This window comes from Giraffa tippelskirchi, chromosome 9 (genome assembly GCF_054371585.1).
Source record: "Giraffa tippelskirchi isolate mGirTip1 chromosome 9, T2T-mGirTip1v1.2.pri, whole genome shotgun sequence".
Lineage (NCBI taxonomy): Eukaryota > Metazoa > Chordata > Mammalia > Artiodactyla > Giraffidae > Giraffa > Giraffa tippelskirchi.
In genome coordinates, this window is record NC_137283.1 from 29,253,453 (window position 1) to 29,268,650 (window position 15,198).

The window sequence follows — 15,198 nt, forward strand, 5'->3', positions numbered from 1 at the left end:
AAATTTAAACACCATGCACCTTTCATTTTTAATCTGAAATTAACATGCGAAATCAGGATGCTGCCATTTTCAAAGTTGTTAGCCTGCATTCATCATATTTCTAGGTGAAGTATCTGAAAGTGATGATAGGTAATAAATATCTTTTTTTAAAAAACTTATTGCAGAGGCAGTTTTTCCACTGTTAATGAGGGTAATTTGGCTTGGTTGAAGGATTGCAGTTCTTAAGAATTAATGCAGTAATCCAATTCAAAGATTTAAAGAGATCTAAGATTTTTCACAGGTCGCGTGCTAGTGAATGTGCTGCTCTCACATAGCAGCTAATGGACTTGAACGCCAGTCTGTCATTTACCGTTCCCTCCCCAAGAGCAGCTATGCCCTTGGTAGTGAGTCTACTCTCCAGACATTGCAGGTTATTTAGAAGTGTGGTGTATTTGTAACACTTTTGAGAGATAGTATCCTATTTCTCTCAGCCCCTAATTACTATAAAAACTGGGGTTATCTTTCTTAATTACACGTTTGAATCCTAATCTGCTAAGGTCTGAGGAATATCCGACTCAGAGGAACTGCCTTTTCTCCTTTCTTTTTCAGAGAAAGGCCTTTTATTTTATTTTGTTTTTTTTTTTTTTTTCAGTGTATCCTTAAAAGCTAATTCCTGTATCATTGTATTTGTACCTATAGGTTAATTCATGTGAAGACAAAGGTTACCATGCATGGTATTCATAACTTTCCATTTTTGATAATGAGGTATTAAGGACAGCTAACAATATTTTGTAAAGCCTTATTTGTAAAGGATGGTAGAAATGCTCTTCTTTCCCAATTCCATTATGTTTCCTAAATATGAAAAAAATCCCATTTTGAAGCAATTAGAAGTCTGTTCTTCTCTTTCCACGTGTGTGTGCACTCAGGAACCTTTGTTCCTTAATTAGGAAAAGAACTAGACCTCATTAATTGTGGTTCCAAGTGATGTCTGCTCGAATGGTGGGGCACTGAAACACTGCAAAGAAAGATCTAGTCTAAATCTGAGAGGCTCCCAGCATTTCTGAGAACCAGTAAAAGATAAGTAAGCAGCAGAGGGTCCTTGTATGGTCGACCTCACATCCTGACCTGTCCTTGAGGGCCTGGCTAGCTGCTCATCAGTTTTAAAGCCACAGAAATTTATGTACTCTCAAAAGAGGGGAAAGGGAGAAGGTGCAACTTAGGGAGAAATATAGAAATTTGCTTCCGTTTAAAATCTGTGATCTTTAAAAAAAGGGAAAAAATAAGTCGAGAATCTCTTTCCGATTTTTTGATACTTAGAGGACCTCATCTAGATGCCTGTAGATGTTATTGAAAGTGAATGAATTGCTGGCAAACATGATAGAAGACAGATATCCTAATGTTTTCCAAGCTGATTTTCATTGCTGGCATGAGCATCGCAAGAGTTTTGAAAGCTAAAACTCCCAAACTGAATTGGCAAATCCTTAAGCCCGCATCTTTGTCATCAAAAGAGAGCCCTAATTTCCACGACAAGAACAGACACTTCCCTGGCCTCCAAGACAGTTAATGCATCTACATGTTCCCAGAAATATGAGTAGTACAAACAGTGGATGCATCTCACTTGTCAAGATCTGGGTTCCAGAAACAGGGAGGTGAGCAACTTGAGTGGAAACTCTCTGACCACGGAGATGATGTTGTCCTGTGGGTTGGCTGGGCTGAAATGAAGGATGAGAAGAAGAAAGCCAAATGTCAGTTTGGAAACCATACAATGGAAATTCACACCTAATTTGAGGGCCAATCGCTTCTCTTCCAGAAAATTCTGTCCAATCAGGTGGCAACCATCCCTGCCAGAGGATAAACTGCCTTTGCCCTTTCCTGTTGATGGAGACATTATTAGCAAAAGGGAGCACTTCATAAAGGTGGCAGAGATCTGGCAAGTAAAGGTGTAATACCATTTCCCCTGTGCTGATAATGGTATGGGTCAGAAACAGTGAATGTGGAAACAAGTATTTCCCTGAAATGTCCTACCATTTAAAGAGACACATACAGCTAGCAGACATGTCTCTCTACATTTTTACATAATAATAATAATACATATTTTTATATAATATAATCTACACATTTATTTCTCCACCAGTAATCTTTTTTACTTTTTATTTCTCAGAGAAAGAAAAATCGATTTTAAAATGTAAAAACCTGTTCTTCAATTGACGATGCAAAAATCTCATTGCAGTATTTATTCCAAACCTGCTCTCATAATGTTCAGTCAAGGAGAAAACAGCAAAAAACAGTTGTTGATGGACTTAGCACAGAACTGGATTAAATAAGCATTAGTCTACTGAAGCTGATTACAGGAATATGAAAATGCAGTATCTTAATGGTACATATTTTTATGTGGCAGCTCAGTTGCCTTTCATTTTGCAGCTAATATGTCTATTCTTATGAGTCATTTACTTCTTTAATTACCTTTTGCAGGCAAGGCACCATGGTATATTAATGTGAATGATTTTTACTGCCAGTTTATCATACAATGCCCCAGAAGTTGAAAGGCGTAATTGACTTGGAAGAACAGCTCATGAAGGAAACAATATTTAGTTGACAGTTTTCCTTGTACTCTCTGTTGACGTTTATGAGTTTACACTATGCTAAAGGAGTAATAAACACAATTTTCTTTCAATAACAGGAAAGGGTAGCTTCTCAAATATATTTGTGGAAAAACACATTTGTTCATTTCTTGAATAATATGGAAATAACACATTTCCAGTGATAAGACCTCTCAGATTGCCAGTTGAATTAAACCTTTGAAGGTGCATTTATAACCTGTCTCGGAGCATTAGGAGATATTAGGGTTCATGTGATTGAATCGATTTCATGAATATTTAAATTATAGACAGATTTGGATAAATCATATTTAAATCTGGGTGTTAGCGGAAGACTACTTGACCACATCCTCCCAGTTTCTAGAGGGGAGGAAGGTGGGAAGGGAGCTGGGGAACTGTCTGGAGGAAGATTTTCTTTCGCCCAAAGCGAGGGGAAATCTGACAGTACATTTTAGGGGAAAGAAAAGGGGGGCCCGTCAGTACAACTCCTTATAAGGTCTGGGCTTTGAATGGTTAAACTCAAGACCTGGGTGGGTTGCTGTTGCTCTGGGGTCTGGAATGGTGCCTTGAGTTGATGGGGGCAGTGAGCAAGTGCTCTGGTTTTTAACCATCATTTCCAAGGTCCCCTGGGCTCTCTACTGGCTCGCTGGTTTTGGGTAGGCCCTGGTTTGGCACATCGGTTTCGAGGGAGTTAAACTTTTCACAGTTTTCTGGATTGTTTGCAGTTCAGTCCTGTGCAGCATAATGAAAGTTTTCTAGCCATCTGTTGTTAAGCTGGCGGAGAGCAAGGCCAGTATATCCAAACAAAGTTCTGGCCTGCTGTAAACGGAACCTGTCGGTTTAGCATAGCTTTCCTGACCCCTCCAGCGAACGGGGCAGCCCTTGGTACCAGGCACTCACCGCATGGAGCTTTCAAAAGGGAACTATTTTCGGGGTGGGGGGTGAGGGCCTGTTTACTTTTTCCCTCCATGTTCCTCTCACTGGCTTGGACTAGTTTGTACTTAATCTTTAAATGGATAAATGGTTACTTGTGCCCCCTCCTTTTTTGGAGAAGGAAGAATTCAGTTTTAATAGGAGATTGTACCTTTTAAAACAAGGTGTGAGTGTCTACAAATGTGTGTCAGGCACCAGCAACTTAAAATAAGGGTGTCCTACCCAATAGTTCTTGTTTCACCATTTTGTCTTGCAGGATTTGGAGACAAATAGTCCAGGCGATAGAAGCTCCTATATTTATTACTTAGCTTATATAACTAAAAGTGTTTGATAACTTTAAAAGGACTCCCACCCTCCCCTTTCTTCCTCATTTTATATATATTATTAGAAGTTTAATACACAGCATAACTTAGAGAATAGCCATTTGAATGTGCTCCTAGCTCTGTGGAGTGTTCCTTATCCTCTGTTCTTATTTACAAGGTGTATTATGTATTGCTTTTAATTGCCCAGCTTAACCTTAAAATCGTTTCACTGTTTTGTGTTATTCTGTAATACGTTTAATTCTTACTTCCTGTTTCACAGTTTGCTTGGCTCTGTATGAAACATTCCTGTACATTCAGATCCTTGATGTACATATATGTCTGTCTCAACACCTGTCTAAACCTACCCCTAACTTCTGTGGGTTTCCTTTTGTTAATGACACCTCATAGGTGCTGTTGTATTTTTATCTTGGTATTACTGCAGTGTATTTCCTGTCCAGCATTGGTTACATTTGTGCTCTGTTAAGAGAGGGCTCTGGGGAGCCATTGTCAAACCTCTGTATCCATCTCAGTTGATTAAAATATCCAGGGAGAATGGCCACTGTCACTGAATAACTATGTCAGCCACTCCCCTGGCTGCCTTAGCCCCTCTGGATGAGAAGCAGACCACAGCCCCACATAGTAGTGTCAAAGAAAAAAGGTACCGAAAGGATGCACATTTGTCCAAAGCACCAACAGAAGGGGGTTTGCATTCAACTTTAACTGCAATCCAGGAATGTACATGGGTCAGGGATACCATAAATGGCGGTTGAGGGCAGAGGGAGGGCAGAAGAACCAAAGGGATAAAAAAGGAGATACAAGACTTCTCCTTTAAGGGACCAAGAGTTTTGCAAGAGCGAAAAATATTCAATTTAAAATTTAAATGAATGCACTTACTTGGAAATACCATACAGTCATAATCTGTTTGTAAGGTGACTGACATATAAAGTGCTTTTTTGTTTTAAGGTAAAAAAAAAAAATGTATTCGGGGTAGAGTTTCGGGTGTAAATGTCAGGTGCAACATAACGTGTGTTCACTCCAAGAGTCAAGCAAATAACCTTGGCATTTAGGACACTGCCTTTTAGAACATGAAATTGTTTTTTGTTGTGTGTTCTTTTTTTTTTTTTTTTAAAGAGGACTACATTAAGGGGTCACCTATTAGCTGTGTTTTTGCTGTCTTAAACTCAGCCCTTCTGTCTATTAAAATCAAACCACTGTGTAAACATTCCAGTGTTGTTCTTGGTCTCTACAATGGCCACGGGGATCAGGTTTCACCTGCTTGCACATCTTCAAGCAATTAGAGCAATTAGCGTGAAGCCATTTCACATTCAAGGATTCAAGGTCTACGGTGACATTCAAGTCCAGGAGAAGTCTGAAAGGGAGAGAGAGGAAGCGGCCCAGAGCACGGCTACTCTTCCATGGCCCTAAGCAGACAATTTCTCTTTTAAAAATGGTAACTCTTTAATGATATTGTTATGAGGTTTTTAAACGACAGATCAAAAGTTGTTTATATCAAAAAACCCCAACAGTCATTTAATTATACTAATGAAGGTCTTTATACATGGCAGATTTTTTAAAAAGACTTTTAAAAAGGTCGTGAGAAATGAAGTGTTCCTGCTCCTTGTATCACTGTGGGGGTGACAGCATTCTTTGCAGAGGAAAGATGCATTTTATAATATATAAAGGAATTTGCATTGCGCTTTACATGGTAAACCTCCCAGTTTGGGGTAAAGGGAACCATTATAGCAACGTCGAATATTTAGTTGGCAGACTTTGGTGAGTAAGTATTAAAAGCAACTTTTTTTTTTTTTTTTAACGCTTGGAGAAGAACAGTGGCAACTTTCATATATCAAACTAGTACAGTTTAAAGACAAATGACCAACTTAGCACATCAGACAGCTGTGTAAGCGTGAGCGAAGGTGCCTTTTAACAAAATCGGCTCAGAATCTGGGAGGGTGTTTGTTGTGTTTGTTTGTTTTGTTTTTCGCATGTGTAGCTTAGTTACCCAGGAATCTTGTTTGCATGAGGCAAACTCTAAACTGATTACAGCTTTTTAAATTGGTTAGTAGATTTTTAAATCCACGTTGCACTGTTGAGTTATTATGCAGAGATGAGGGGAGGGGCTAATTTTCAAAATCCATGGGTGCTACAAAAAAAGATCTGGCTCTGTACTCCCTGGAGGTGTTTGCAATCAGGAGTAACCGCAGGCTAAATTATAATTCGGAATTCTGTTGCCCTTTAACCTGATGCTGCCTGTTCACATTCAGTGTTTGTTAACAAACAGCTCTAAGCACAAAATTGTTGGGAGAATTACTTTTTCATTATACGCACTGACTTTAATTAGAATAAGCGGCTTATTTTTAAAAGAAATAATTGTATGCCTCTAAGAAAGTTCTTGCCATAATTCCTTTATGAAATTGCCTTAGTTGACTTCAAAGTGAGTAGGTGTTGAACAGTTCTCTATCCATCACCCTGAACACATCTATCTGTGTGATGGAGTCTGGAGCATTCCTATTCATTCGGTAATGAGCCATTTTTAGGTAACCAGACTACTTAGAGGTCTCTCACATGGGCTCAAAGCATTAGAGCTCTTCTGTTGAGGGCCTGGCTTTCCTGGCGCCCAGGCTGTGTGCCTTTTGAAACTGCATTACAGATCAGATGCAGACGATGCTAATACCATGCAGCATGCTGGACACTGAGCAAGGTGAAGGTCTGTCTATTTCCCTTGCCCCTTGGAAATGGATTGCTAGGAAGTCATTTGTAGCGTTTGTAACTAGACTGGCTGAGTTAAACAGGAACATTTGAATTGGACACTCCACCCCTTCTAAAAGTGGAGAGGCAGGCATCTAAGAGCTGCAGGGCTCAGAAGGGAGGTAAGGCAGTAAACCAGATCCCCCCCCCCACTTTTTTTTTTTCCTCCTAGCCTCATCCTCTGTTTCTCTGATCTGCCTTTTGAACTGTTTTTGTGGCTGATCAGTTCCACCTAATATGCCTCTTGATTTCTGCTATTGTAATACTCAGGCGACATGCTGTTCTCTTGGTTTTTATAAGCTTTAGATGCTTCTGCCTGTCATATTCTGGCGGTTTATCTTCAGCGTCTGGATTTGCTTTCAGACTTGAATGTCTATCAAGCTGCTGTTGCTTTGAATGTGAGATCAAAAGAAGATGAATTCCAGTAAAAAATTTCCTTCTATGAAGAAAAGATTGGGGCCTATGTAAACATCCCACTGACAGTTCCCAATGAGTTATTTTCGCCGAGTATTAGCACCTGGATGACAGACAGTCCAGCATTCCATGCTCAGTAACGAATCTGTCGCTTCCATGGCAGAGGAACATTGCCACAACAGCAGTGCATTTTTAGAAGGGATCCTTTTTCTTCCTCTTCCCCTTCCCCCTCCCCCTTGTCTTTCCCTTCTTCTTTTTTTTTTCTTTGAATATGGCTGTTCAACTCTTCATCCTATTTTTCAAGCTGACTTCTCTGCCTTCAGCAGTTTACTTTTCTTCACAATATCTGTCAAGTTACTCAGGTGACGGAAGACAGGACTTTGATAATTAGTTTGGTGAGGGTTCCAGAGTGTTCACGTAGACAAACCAGGCATCTGGAGATAAACAGGTAGTTGGGTTGATTGCAGAGAAAAGGAAAAGCAGCAAAAGCAAGCTCAAGGGCATGTCCCTGGAATGCAGGCGATGTGTTCTTTAAAAATACATGTGACAAAATCCTCTAAAGTCTGCAGAATCTGAATTTTCTTTCTTCCCTTTTTCTTCCCCCCCTTTGAGGCATCCTGCCTATGTTAATGTCATCACAAAAATATCTCATGAGCAGGTTTTCCAAAACCCCCGTCGCTGTGTGTTTGTGTGGGTGAATGAGCTGTGTTTGGCTATGGCTTGGACTAGCCAGGGCGCAATTCTGATGCTCTGTCCATGCTTGCAGACCTGGAGTGATTTAGATACAGTGTAGCCTGAATAGATTTCTTTAAGTGCTAAATGCAACTTTGAAAATTACCTGCAAGCTCCAACTGATCTTTCAACTTTGAAAGTGAAGAATTACTTGAGGAATTCTTGCGGTTTCTTTGTCATTTAGTGAGAGCCCAGGCAGCTACTGTGGAGGCAAGCGTCTCTGAGGTTGCCTACAAAGGGCAATGTTCCAGTGTGTTTTCTCCTCGAGTGTACTTCAGCCGCACAGGACTTCCTGTTTATTCAAACATCTTTTTTACCACTCGGCAACCCCCGCTTCACAGAAACAGCCAGAACCATCGACAACAAGAAGACGGAAATCCAGAGGCAGACAGTGCAAGCTCTCTCGGTCAAACTCTTCATTTTCTCTGTAAGTGTCCAGAGGAAAAGGAAAAAAAAAAAAAACCAAACAAACGGAACATTTCGCTGGGTGAAACTTTTAAAAGTAGAGATCCACTCCTGCACGGACATTCTCTGAAGGGCAAAATTAGATGATCCAACTTGTTTACTGTTCTTCCCCCCCACACCCCATCAAAGCCGTTTTTCTTTTTAGAGCCTTGAGAGGACCGGTTCTTTCTAAGTCCTTCATGATTCACTCTTGCTTTCAAATGTGTCTTTGGGTAGTCTCAGCTAAGTCAGCAGCTGCAGATTGTCAGGACCGGTTTAGGGGCTTGAACGGAGGTTAGAACCTCGCTCTGCGTATTTGTGATGGTGTTTTGTGTCGCCTTCTTGTCCTTCCTGTTATCACCAGGAGTCAGGGGGTGTGGGGACGGTGCCTTGGTAATTCCGCGTCTCCCGGATTGTCCTCGGTGCACGCATCGTGACCCCGTCGTCGTTTGCGCATCGGTCTTGATAATATTTGTACCAATTTCATGCCAATAAAAGTCAGACTGCTGAAACAAGCACGGTCATTATCTCATTCATATTACTATTGTTTAAACGGAGTGAACTGCAAAAAGGAAAGAGAAAGCCCGCCTCACTTTCTAAGATGGTTGTTAACTTTGATGTGGGAAGGGTCTTTTCAGAATGCTCATCGTGGATAATTAGGATGGCAGGGAGAGCCCTCCGACCCAGGCTGCTGCTTTTCTCTGTGCCCAAGAGCCATGTGGTTGCTCCCTGGGTCCTTTCTCTTGAAATGACTTTTTCAACACATGGTTTGTCATTTTTTTTAAAAGGTTCCACCTTTTCCTGTCTGCTGTGGACATCCCTTGGGCTCCCCTCCCCTCTCCCCATACCCCTCCCCCAACCCTGACCCCCAACTTCGGTATAATTGGTAAGCCAGGTGCTAATTTTTTTTTTTTTTTCCACTATGTACTGGTCAGGGAATAGACAGGAAGTAGAAAATTAGCTCTTTTGATCTGAAGGGAATTGTTACTACTCTCACCCTTGTTTGTTAGTCCTCAGACTAAATATACTTAAATTTTAACCTCTAAATCAGCCATCTATTAGAATAGAAAAAGAGATAGGCTCTGCCTTGGTCCCCCCCACCTCTCAAGGAAGAAACATTTCAATACCTAAAATAAGTAAGCGCATGTGTGTGTATATGTGTATGGCTCTTGCTAGGCTGACTTTTTTTCATGTTCAGAAGTTGTTCTACTTTGTGAGGAAAAAAAAAATTAGGTTTGAGACTGCCTTAAGGACGATTTGTATAACAGTAGGAGTAATTGCAGGGAAAATGGAAAGAGTGACTGGAGATATTTACTCAGATGTTAGTGTAGGTGTGGGGGCCGAATACCCAGTGTGGGAACAGTGGGCTGCTTTTCTTGGTATCGCAGTCTGTTTGATGACCATCAAATTTCCCAGCTCGCTGGTTTTGTTTTTTCTGGATGGCATGTTTGATTATTTATCAGAAGGGGAAGGGAGTAGCTGAAGCAAATAAACATGTGACCAAGTTCTGTTTTGTTTTCCACTCAGAAAGCCGTGCCCTTTAACAGACATACAGAAAAGAATAAATGCATTGTTTTATGATAAAAGGAAATTATATGTGTCGTTTTCTTTTTTTTTTTTTTTCAAGGCAACCAAGTTAACCCTTAAGACTCAGGAGCCTGCAGGCCTTCTGAGAGTCTGCCCAGCTGTTACTGAGAATTAATCTATTGCGGTGGATGATTTTATGGCACAGGATTTCCCAGGATTAGTTGTTCTGTAGTTTGGCTTTTCTAGATGCTTTCCTTAGTTATGCCTGCCTCAGTAGCTCTGTTTTTATGATGTGTGTGAGTGAGACAGATAGAGTGTGTTTGTGTGTGTGTGTGTGTGTTTTAAATAACGATGCCATTGGGTAAATCAGCGGTTCTTACAGTTTTGTTGAAGGCTATATTATGACTTTCCATTGAAACATAAACAGCTCAGTTAAAGGAAAATATACCAGAGTTTCTGTAGCCAGTGAGCAGCTACATTTTATTAGTGGCCAACTTTTGCTTCTCTCTTAAAACGTGTCAGGCAGGTGGTATCCTTCAAAGAGTCTACTTGTAGGTTTCCAAGATACCCTCAAAACATCTTTCTATCTTTACTGTTATGACCCGCAGGGCTGTTGGTTGTCTCAGATCAAGTCCTCTGGAGACCTTGGGAAAGTCTCGAGTCTACATGAAATGTAGATTTTTTAAACAAGTGAACCAAAAAAAATTTTTTTTTCTTTGTTTTCATCTTCTGGCAGGGCTTGCACCAGTGCGTGGTGACGTTCTCTATACATAGGCACGCGCTGACCTACATGTACGCGCATAGACAGGCACAGTTTGTAATAACTACAGCATGATTTTGTGCAGGGGCTGCCCCTTATGTCCACACCCTGAACAAACGATGATCCTAGCATAGTGCCTGGCCCGGGCATATCAAGCCCTTATAAATCACAGCTGAAAATCTGTTTTGTTGCCTATACTGTGTTGGAATGTGAATTGGAAATATGAACACAGAGGGATTCCCTCTCCATTGACTATATAAGGGAACAATGCAGTCAACCCTCAGACACAGTGTAGCTTCCATCAGGATCACCCTGCATGTGTGTGCCTGGGAGGTGGCTTCGTGCTGGAGAGGACAACCATAGAAGCACTAACCTTTCCACTGCCTCTCCTCGTCACCTTGGGTCACTCTCCAAAAGGCACTTGGGTTGGATCATCATACTTTGTACTTATACAGAGCCTTTTGTCTGTGCAAATCAAAGTGCCTGACTAATGCTAACTCATTAATAGTCGGAACACCCTTGGGACATAGGTAGGCTGTGAAGATGATCCCTCTTTTGAGGTGGGAAAACCTCCTCTTGTTAAAATAGTTTATAATTTCCGGGTGTGTCTGTATTTCATGGTCAGGCAAGACCTGAAAAGGGTATGATCTAGATGCCATGAGGAACATTTTTCCTGTGACATACTCAGTCTTGACCACAGGCAGTCTCATGAGAAAGTATTTTGCCATGAAGAAACTGGACTGGAAAATAAATCTAGTGCATGGTGTTGATGGAGATGGAAGGGAGGAACTGCTGGAGAGTAATCATGCTGACTTTTAATCTCTTCAGCATCAAAGTTAGGAGTTTTTTGGGGTTTTGGTTTTTTTTTTTGGATACAGCTTGGCCTAAAACTTTGATTTTTGTTTTGTTTCGCTTTAACTCAACGTGATGTTGGCAATTTAACTTCCACAAAAATCAAGTTAGTTAGTTCTTTGCAAAAAAACAGACACTGCTCATTGGCTGTGCAAAGTGAGAAGTTACTCTGTGGTTGTGGGCTTGAGGGCAAAAGATTTAAACGTTCTGTTAACCCTCAGTGTTGCTGTGTGATTCTTGAATTCTCATGTGTCTTGGGTTCCTTCCTATGGTTACTACTTACAGAATAAAAATTAGTCACATGCCATCTTCAGTTTTAAGTTTATGTTCAGACCTTTTCTGGAAGGCTTCTAGAATAGGGTGGGGGCAGAATTTAGGTTGTTTGGTTCCCAGAACTGTTTGTTTGTTGGAACCTGAACATAGAAATTAGATTTGAAAAATCTCCATTCAAAATATGTTTTTAATTTGAAAAAATGCTTTTCAAAAGTGTGTAAATAATGATTCCAGTTTTGCTTCAGAAAAGTAATTTACATAAGCATGCCCCCAAATGTTGGCAGGGTATCATGTGTAGATGAGGCTATTACAGTTGACTTTTTATTTTCTGAATTAACTTGTGCATTTTTCCTATCTTCTAAGAGGAGTAATTATTTTTAAGTGCTTTCCTGAAATTGAAGTCTAGTTGATTTACAGTGTTGCATTTGTTTAAGGTGCACATCACAGTGACTCAGTGCTGGACCGAGTCTATATGTGTGTGTGTGTGTGTGTGTGTGTGTGTGTGTATTCTTTTTTGGACTTCCCAGGTGGCACAAATGGTAAAAAACCAACCTGCTAATGCAGGAGGCATAAGAGATGTGAGTTTGATCCCCAGGTCGGAAAGATTCCTTGGAGGAGGGGATGGCAACCCACTCCAATATTCTTGCCTGGAGAATCCCATGGACAGAGGAGCCTGGTGGGCTACAGTCCATAGGGTCGCAAAGAGTTGGACACACCTGAAGCTACTTAGCACACCTGCACATGTGCATTCTTTTTCAAATTCTTTTCTACTATAGGTTATTACAAGATATTTAATATAGTTCCCTGTGCTATACGGTAGATCCTTATTTGTTTTCTTATATATATATAAAACTGTGTATATGTTAATCCCAAACTCCTAATTTATCCGTCCCTCCCACTTTGCTAATCATAAGTTTATTTTCTATGTCTGTGAGTCTATTTCTATTTTATAAGTAAATTCATTGGTATCACTTTTTAAAATTCCACATATAAGTGATGTCATATGATATTTATCTTTCTCCAGCTCAAAAACTTAAGAAGCACTTATTCAACATCAGATCCTAGGCTGTGCATGTTGTATATATTAATTATGATATAGGAACTGTCATTTCTTCTCATTTTAACAGTTGAAGAAACTGAAGCACAGAGAGATTAGGTAACTTGTCTAGGGTCACACAGGTTGCAAGTGGTGGAGGTGAGATTCAAATCAGGCAGAATGACTGATGGACACTTCATGACCATGTGCTGCTTCTGTAGAAGTACATTAATGTTTTATAAAGTAAACCTGTCTTTCTTTGGAAGTGCTATGCCTCTCCCAAGGTCAGTAATTCCCCCAAATTCCCATGGAATCCCTATTTCTTCATGCCTGGAGACTCAAGTTCCACCTTGTGCTGCAGTGACCAGAAGTTTCAAAGACTACTGTTACCCTATGAGTACAAATCTGTGAACATCAGATGAACATTGTCCATCTGATGAACACAGTTTTGTTTTTAACCTGCCTTTTAAGAAAATATTTCTAATTCCTTGACTGGATTTATCAGATCTTCCAAAAGGTCACTACAAAGTTCCTTTGAGCGTTGCTTAGATTAACTGACTGTATTCTTCTAGATATTTCTAAATTTTTCTGTAATGATCTGTCCTGTCTAGCATGTGAATGCAGTTCCCATGTGAATGCAGGAATTCCAAGTCCATGGATGTGTACATTAGTGGCCTTTTCGAGTTATGTCGTTCTTGAAGCATTAAGGAAGGTATTCTAAGATAGACTGTGTGACCTTGGGCATACTCGATAAGCTTTCTGTCTACGTAAAACAATTTATAGCCAAGCCAGATACCGAGATTCTTCTGGGCTCATTAGAGGATACTCTGGTTTTCTCAGTGTCTCTCTAAAGGAGCTAGCCAATGGATTGAGATCACTGGGGAAGAGAAATCTCTATTTCCCACAAAATATCTTTTCTTATTTATGGGGCAGTGTACTGTAGTACTAGTTTTCATTAAATAAGTAATTGTCATGTATAGGTGCTGTGCTAAGGGTTGTGTTTATCTCACATAATCTTTAGAATTTAACCTCTCTGTTCCTATGTTTCCATATATGTTAACTGGGTATAATACTGCTTCAAGGACTGTGAAAATGAAGTGAGACTGTGTACCTGTACTGTTCAGTAATTGTCAGGCAATATACACTCACAGAATGGCAACTTATATTAGTATCTTTCCTATCCCCACCAGCCAGGAATCACAAGTTTTCAGAATACATTTAATTGGAAATGCAGATCAGAGCCACAGTAAGATGTCACGTCACACCTGTTAGAATGACTCTTATCAAGAAGACAAGAAATAACAGAGTTGGTGAGGATGTGAAGAACGGGGAACTCTTCTGCACTGCGAGGGGGATGTAAAGTGGTGCAACCACTATGGAAAACAGTATGGAAGTTCCTCAAAAAATTAAAAATAGGGCTGTCATACCAGCCAGTAATTCCACTTCTGGGTATGTACCCAAAGGAAATGAAATCATTATCTGGAAAAAATATCTACAGCCCCATGTTCATTGCAGCATTATGTACATAGCCAAGATATGGAAAAAGAAAACCTAAATGTCCTTTGATGAATGAATAAAGAAAATGTGATATACGTACATACATACACACTGGGAATAATATTCACCCATAAAAAGGAAATCCTGTCATTTTTAGCAGCATGGGAGGGTCTTTAGGATGTCCTGCTAAGTAAAATAAGTCAGAGAAAGGCAAATACCGTATAATCTCACTTGTATGTGGAATTTAACATGATCAAACTCATAAAAACAAAGAACAGCTGGGTGATTGCCAGAGTTTGAGGATTAGGGAAATGGGTGGTTTGTCAAAAGCTATAAAGATAAGTAAGTTTTGAGGATGTCACATACAGCATGGTGACTGAAGTTAATAATACTGTATTGTGTATTTGGAAGTTGCTAACAGAGTAGATCCTAAAAGTTCTCATCACAGGAAAAGAATTGAAATTATGTACAGTGATGGATGTTGGCTAAACTTCTTGTGGTAATCATTTACATATACATATGTGTATATGTATATAAAATCATTCATGTACATTTAGAACCATTAGAGGGTTTTATGTTAATACATCTCAATAAGTAAGGGGGGGAAAAGCATTCAGAGAAAAAAAAAATAATACAATCACTTAACACCCCCACCGCCACTTAGACAAGTAACAAGGGACTATAGTAGAATGTGAGAATCTACAGTGCATTTAAGTACAAGGGCCAGAAATCCTACTGGACTTGACCTGCCTGGAAGGTAGAGAAAGGTGGGTCGAACTTAAACAAAGGGGGAGCAGAGACACAGGTGTCAGACTGCGTAAATGGTGGCTGGACTTCAGTTACACTGTGAAAAGAAATCTATCCTCTCTCAGCTCAGTGTCCACTTTGTTTGCTGTACGAAAAGCTCTTTCTGCAAAAGTCCAACCTTGGCTCAGTTGAACCATGAAACACGGGACATGTCCCTATTGGGGCCTGAAGAAAGGATCAAAGTCAGAGGTTGATGGTGACAGCATCAGTGTCCCCAGAGATGGTTGAACCTGGGAAGATAATTGTGAAGGGGATTCGGAGATCTTCCTGTCTTCCTGCTTGGGGATGGCCATCCCC

The 15,198-nt window shown here is 40.2% G+C and overlaps 1 protein-coding gene across 47 annotated transcripts in view; it reads left to right on the forward strand.

Annotated features, from left to right (window-relative positions):
- The window catches only part of FOXP1 (forkhead box P1), a 618,285-nt gene that overhangs the window by 443,432 nt on the left and 159,655 nt on the right, over nucleotides 1-15,198 (forward strand). For 4 of the 47 annotated variants that reach the window (XM_081528367.1, XM_081528371.1, XM_081528370.1 and 1 more), the window contains exon 1: nucleotides 8,045-8,132. The exons of the other annotated variants lie outside the window; for them this stretch is intronic. The gene's annotated coding sequence lies outside the window, so the exon portion shown is untranslated. Of the gene's footprint in view, nucleotides 1-8,044; nucleotides 8,133-15,198 lie in introns of those variants that run through there. 47 annotated transcript variants of the gene reach the window in all.